Below are 5,937 nucleotides of genomic sequence, written 5' to 3'. Positions count from 1 at the left end.
GTAACCCGTGGTTGATAAACCCGCACAGGTAGGGAAGGGAGGAGAGAGACAGAGCTCCTGCCAGTTTAGGGATCAAACACACTGAAATCGGGAATCAGGACGCCATAAAGACAAGGCCACCAAGCCTCCTTCAACAAACAGAAAAAGGTGGCCTGGTTTGAGAGTGCCCTGTCCTGGAGGAACCCTCTCAGCCTTCCCTGGCTTCCCTCTGCCCAGGTCCCAGGGTTCATGCCCTCTAGGCCTGCAGGTCATTGCTGTTCCCTGTTACAGCTGTCTCCAGGGCTGCTCATAGTGGTCTGGTGTTGCTATTGCATTTAAGGCCCAATTTGACTAAGACTCTTGGCAACAATGACATTGGAACCTCTGGGATAAGCAGAATTGGTGACTTACTAACATTCCTTCCCAGCTACATAATAACCTGTGGGTGGGTACTTCTTGTGGGGCACCCATCAATGCCACAGCTACACAAGAGGATGACAGGGGTCACCAAAGGGTTCTTGGATGAGTGGGAGCCAGTGTGGAACTCTGCCACTTTAGGCCTGGTCGTTTATGACCATAGCCACCTGGACTTGGATGCCCCCACCCCACCCCCTTGGCCTCCCCGTGATCAAGAGACACTCCGTGCCCAATAACCAGGATGTCCCCATTTGGGACATGGCCACCAGTGTTTCATGGCTTTTCCCTCCTCACCTTTGGTCCCTCTGGGGCTGGCATGACACTCTCTCTAAAAGGGTTCAGGTTTCCCTCCAGGGTGGCAGCTCTTTCCACCATCCCCAGGGTACCTTGGAGTGAGTGTCTGGGGAGGACATTGCTACATAAGCCACCCCCAATAATCTGGCTTTTTGGCGCTCCCCTGTGTTACATATCCTGGCTGTTGGGGACAGTAGAGGCCACTGACAGTAGCTGGGACATATCTGAGGGCCCAAGGCCAACGTCTGGATTTCCCTATGGGTTATCACAGTCAGAGGTGTCAATCATGTATTAATCACTATTTCTGCCTCAGCTGATCTGGGTTCTTGTTGTCCACCTCTGACAGCTTCAGTGATTCTTTCTCTACACATTGCTGAGCTTAACTCCTTTCCCTGAACCCTTCTGTAAACTTGGAAATGTTGGGTGGTTGTACCTGAATAGCTTCCATAAACTTATAAAACACACTAACATGGCCGCCACCGCCGCCGCTGGGTCCCATTCATGAGGGTCGCTCAGCTCAGCTGCGGCCCAGGCGGCTCTCCAGGGGCCTTGCATGCGGACCCCGGCAGAGCCGTCCCCTCGGCTGGCCGCCCTCCCAGCGGTTCCTCGCTGCCGCGGTCCAGTAGCCGCCTCCCCTTGGGTGCCTGCAGGCCAGGAGCGGAGCCTCTGCGGTCTCAAACAGTGAATTACGTGGGGGGGCAGGTGATTGTCACCCTGAAGGAACTCTACAAGGGCATTAACCAGGCCCCCCTCTCTGGGGGTATCGATGTCATCATGGTGCAGCAGCAGGACGGCATCTATTACTGTCCGCCTTTCCGCCTTCGGTTTGGGAAGCTGGGAGTCCTGAGATCCAAAGAGAACGTGATGGATACAGAAATCCGTGGCAATGCAGTGGAGCTTCACATGAAGCTGGGTGACAATGGAGAAGCTTTCTTTGTGGAGGAGACTGAAGAGGAACGTGAAAAGCTTCCTGCTTACCTCGGCACCTCGCCAATTCCAACCGAAGATCAATTCTTTAAAGATATTGACACCCCTTTGATGAAATCGGGTGGAGAGGAAAAACAATCCCAGAGTCCAGACAGCTCACACACCTTGGAAACAGAGACAGTTTTCACCCCGAGTTCTGTGAAAAAGGAAAAAGGAAGGAGAAAGAAATGCAAACCGGACAGGAAGGAGGAAGAGCAGGCTGCTTCTCCCGCTGCGGAGACACGTGTGATGTGGGCGGGAGCTCTGAAGACGACAAGGGCTCCCAGTCAGCAACGGGATCTTCAAATGCTTCCTGCAAGGAAGAAGAATACAAGGAGCCAGAGCTGGAGGTGAAACCCACTGAGAGCCTGCTCAGATCAGAGTCTCACTGGAGAGGACTGGGGAGGATTTCCAGAATCCACAAAGGTCAGCAAAAGAGAAAGAGCTGACTATCATCCCAGGACGGCTACAATCACACCATCGGAAGATACCCATTTTCAGGTAATTCCCAGTGAGGACAACCTCGTCAGTGAAGTTGAGAAGGAAGCTTCCATCGAAGACACTGTCCTATAGTGAAACCCAAGCCCAGAGCCCTGTGTAAGCAGTTGAGTGACACAGCTCCCACCGCAGAGCTCCTCCAGCCTCTGGAGAGTCCCCAGATTCCATCTCTATTAGATGTGGACCACCTTCCCAGCCCATCCTCAGCAGAGGCTGCCTCGGAATCCAAACCAGCAGCTAAAGTAGACTCAGCGTCAAAGAAGCAAGGTATCCACAAGAGAAGCCAGCACCAGGGACCTGACGATATTTACCCTGATGACCTAAAGGCTCTAGAACCTGAAGGTGCAGCTCTCTATTTCCCTAAAAGTGAATCAGATCCCGGCTCCAGGCAGTGGCCCGAGTCTGACACGCTCTCTGGCTCCCAGTCGCCACAGTCCGTGAGAGGTGCAGCTGCTGATAGTGGCACCGGGTGCCTCTCGGATTCTGCCATGGACTTGCCAGATGTCACCCTCTCCCTGTGCGGGGGCCTCAGTGAGAAAGGAGAAATCTCTAAAGAAAACTTCATGGAACATATCATTACTTATCATGAAATTGCAGAAAACCCTGGACTCATAGAAAATCGTAACATTGTCATACGGATATATAATCGTTACTGTAACTAGGCATTGGCTGCTCCCATGACCCTCAGCTCACAGGTGTTTCAGAAGAGTCTGCCTAAGGCCACAGTCGAGCCCTGGGTTAAAGACAAGATGCCAGAGAAATGTAGTCGCTGTTGGTTTTGGCGTAAGAGAGAAAGCATGACCAAACAGCTGCCAGAAGCCAAGGAGGGAAAATCGGAGGTGCCGCCAATCCGTGACCTGCCGTCAAGTGCAAAGGAGCCGGCAAGTGTCAGGCCAGCAAAGGATGACTCCTCGAGTGATGAGGGGTCGCCAGAGCTTGAAGAATCAATCAAAGTGGACCCCAGTCCCATGGAGCTCCTGAGCCATGGCAGCACAACTTGGTATAAGAAGTCCCTCCAGCTCTCCTCAGACCAGATCGCAAAACTGAAGCTCCAGGATGGCCCAGACGATACTGTGTTTAGTATCACAACCCAGCATCGAGGGACCTGCCGCTGTGCCGGGACCATTTACCTGTGGAACTGGAATGACAATATCATGATTTCTGAAATCGATGGAACAATAACCACGTCCGATGCTTTGGGACAGATTCTCCCACAGCTGGGTAAAGACTGGACTCCTCAGGGCAGAGCAAAGCTCTACCATTCTATCGATGAGAATGGCCACAAGTTTCTGTACTGTTCAGCCCGTGCCATGGGCATGGCTGACATGACCCGTGGGTATCTGCACTGAGTCAATGACAAGGGCACAATCTTGCCCCACGGCCCTCTGATGCTGTCCCCCAGCAGCGTGTTCTCGGCCTTCCACAGAGAAGTGATAGAAAAGAAACCAGAGAAGTTCAAAATCGAGTGTCTAAATGACATTAAGAAGCTGTTTGCTCCATCCGAGCAGCCCTTCTATGCTGCCTTTGAAAACTGTCCAAATGATATCTATGCTTACACACAAGTTGGAGTTCCAGACTGTAGAATGTTCTCTGTGAACTCCAAGGGTGAATTAATACAAGAAAGGACCAAAGGAAAAGAGTCCTCATACCACCGGCTGAGTGAGCTTGTGGAGCACGTGTTCCCACTTCTCAGCAAGGTACCGAATGCCGCCTTCCCCTGCCCGGAGTTCAGCTCCTTCTGCGACTGGTGAGACCCGATCCCTGAAGTGGAACTGGATGACTTGGCCTGAGATGGCACCTCCACTGGGCAGGTAGGGCTCAGTCATTCGTCCCACAGCAAGGGAAGGTGACCAGCCCTTCTGCCAACCTCGGACACCAGCTTTCCCGAGCACGACCTTGGGCTCCTGAAGCTGGCACTGCTGTCCTTTGCCTTCCCAAGCCAGCTGCTCGGACCCTGCAGGTCTGCGGCTCAGCGCCCAGAGGGACCAGGGAAGAGCTCAGGCCAGGGCTGGAGGCTGTGCTTCCTACCTCGCAGAGCTACCCACATACTTTGTCGAGTTGTGTGTGGGGTGCTCCTTCCATCAGATAATTTAAAAGGAAGAAAAAAAGCTAAAAAAGAGTGGACCAAAACATTACACAACGTAAACTGTTACAATTTCCATGGGGCATTTGAGCTGGTTTCTCTCTGTAACCAGGGCTTTCTTCAGAGGCTCAGGCCCTCCTCTGAACTGCCACAGGTCCAGGTAGTGATGTTGGCTAAGACTGTGCACATTTCCTCTTTGGGCCCCTCACTTCCTGCTGTACTGGACAGGACTGCCGCTTGGGTGGGCCAACTTGGGCAGGACCCTCGGGCCCCTGCCCCAGAGCCACTGAGCCCAGCCCCACAGATGTGGGCTTCTGGAGGAGAAAATCCCCCTAGATCAGCGATTTTCAACCTGTGCCCTAGACAGTCTTCTCATGAGTCTTCCCCACAGTGAGAGACCTTTACGTTATTTTTTACATCTAACCAGATGAACAGAATTGCAGACATCAAATACAGAACAGATCTGTATTTGATGTCTGCAAATTAAAGCATCAATAGTGGAAAGTTGGGTTTTAAAACAAACAAACAAAAAAAACCCCAATAACTTTATTTTCAAGGAGGCCCTGGAAATAAATGCACATACAGTTGCGTTGGTCCTGGGAAGAATGCTGTTTCCTTCTGCCAGTTGCCTGGCCTAGATGGGCCTTTGGGTGTCTTGCTTTGGGACAGGATTGCTAAAATTCTATGGTCCAGATTTGTCAGGGAAGCACAGTGAAGTTTGCTTGAAAGCATTAGGCTTTGACATTTGGAATCATCACCCTGTAATAAAGCCCAGAGGAAGCTGTGCAAGAGGGGTCGTGGAGAGTCGCGTGAGCCCACTATCCCTCGGCAGTGTTCCCTCCAGCCAGGTATTCCTGTGGTTGGTGCTGTCGAGGCCACCCTGTAAGACCCATGAGGGTGTGGGATGCCCACGTGTTCTCACTAAAATGTGCACAGCAGCTCCACTTATTAGCCCATTTATTTGTTTATTATAATGAGCTCATATCAAATGTCCAAACAGATGGCACCAGGGGAGGGTTGTGTGCTGTCCTCCCCTCTGAGCATTTGCAGCTACTGCAATATTGACACCAAGAGAACTGCAAGAGTGGAGACTTTTTAGGGGACCAGAAATGGCACCAGGTCATAGTCATCACGGTGAGAGCACAGGAGGTCAAGGCTCCTGAGCAGAGGGGCTGCAGATACAGACTGACGCCGTTAGGAAGGTTTCACGTGTATTCCATGTACCTCTGCAGTCGTATGGGGCTGGTGGTCTTGTTTTAGGTCTTGATCTATAAAGGGGGTAGGGGAGGTTATTTTTCCAGATTGGAGAGTTGAAAGTCCTCAAGGACTGATTCCAGCTGTTTTTTCCTAGCACTGGTGGGTGCATAGACAACATTGAAATGCCTTGAGCACAATTCCCAGGGGCCAAACCTGGGAGCCACATGTGTCCAGAGAAGGGACAACACAAGCTTTCTCTGGTGCAAACCTTGCCCTTCTTAAAGTAGTTCATAAGACTGTTTAATCGGTTTATTTATGTATAGTAGGTTAGGGAGCCTATATTATGTTTATATAAAGTTCTACCCAGTTAGTGAATTAAAATCCTAGCAGAGCAGCCATGTAGCCACTTCATTCCATAGACGCCGTCCCCATGTCCTCTTGACTGCCCTCTGTTTAGAGGAAGAACGAGAGCTTTATGTGCTTAACCTGAGCTTAGTAGGACT

At 51.4% G+C, this 5,937-nt stretch overlaps 1 pseudogene; it reads left to right on the top strand.

Moving 5' to 3' along the window:
• The first annotated feature begins 1,191 nt into the window (after window positions 1-1,191).
• LOC128591292 (phosphatidate phosphatase LPIN2-like) lies at window positions 1,192-3,944 on the top strand (annotated as a pseudogene).
• Window positions 3,945-5,937: the final 1,993 nt, after the last annotated feature.

Source organism: Nycticebus coucang, chromosome 8 (assembly GCF_027406575.1).
Source record: "Nycticebus coucang isolate mNycCou1 chromosome 8, mNycCou1.pri, whole genome shotgun sequence".
NCBI classification, from domain to species: Eukaryota; Metazoa; Chordata; class Mammalia; order Primates; family Lorisidae; genus Nycticebus; species Nycticebus coucang.
This window is presented reverse-complemented; position numbering and strand designations above follow the sequence as displayed.